Here is a 1011-nt window from a genome sequence, read left to right on the forward strand (position 1 = left end):
TGGTCAGGAAAGGCTCTGGTGTCCTTGTTCCTGCTGTCACAGGCCCGTCACTATTGGATTGGAGCAGCTGTTGTGTTCCACTCACCAGTGACCCTAAGATCGCTTGGGCAGTCCGCTAGGGACCGTGGGGGTGTCCACCGAATCCATACCCTAGGTGACCCAGTGCTGGTGCAGACCAAAAGGGGCTTGTGTCCCTGGTCGGGCCGGTTCTCTGCTGCTCTTGTGCCGTCTCAGGTCCTGTGCACAATTGGATTGGAGCAGATGTTGTGTTCCACTCACCAGTGATTCTAAGATCATGTGGGCAGTCCTCTAGGGACCGTGGGGGTGTCCACCCACTCCGCGCCCTAGGTGAGCCCGTGCTCGTGCCTTCTCTTGTATTTCTTTAAGGGAGTTTTTTTTTTTATGTCCTTCTTAAATTCCTCTATCATCATTATGAGATGTTAATTTAATTCAGAGTTTTGCTTTTCTGGTGTGTTGGGGGTAACCAGGGTTCTCTGTGGTGGGAGAACTGGGTTCTGATGATGCCAAGTAGCCTTGGTTTCTGTTGGTTATGTTCATGCACTTGCCTTTCACCATCTGGTTATCTCTGATGTTAGCTGGTCTTGCTGTCTCTAACTGTGGTTTGTCCCTCCTGCAAGCCTGTGTGTAAGTACTCCTGGGAGACCAGTTCTCTCCGGGAGAAATTTTGATATGGAGAGCTGTGGTACACTGTCAGCTCTGGGGTGCAGACAGAAACTAGAAGGATCTTGTCCCCAGTTCTTCCTTATTTCCTGTCCTGATGACTCTGTGAGGGTCCCTCTTGGGTCAGGAATTTGAAGAGAAGTGGTGATCTTACCTGTGCTCGCAGGTGTGTAGGCACTCCTAGGAGACCATCTCTCTCCTGGCAGTATTTGTGCATGTAGTTCTGTGGCACAGGATCATCTCTGGGCACAGACAGAAACTGGAAGACTCCTGTCCCAGGCAGCTCCTCGGTTCCTGGATCCTGACGGTTTGGGGTGGGTTCCTCTGAGC

This window comes from Mus pahari, chromosome 3, assembly GCF_900095145.1.
Source record: "Mus pahari chromosome 3, PAHARI_EIJ_v1.1, whole genome shotgun sequence".
NCBI lineage: Eukaryota > Metazoa > Chordata > Mammalia > Rodentia > Muridae > Mus > Mus pahari.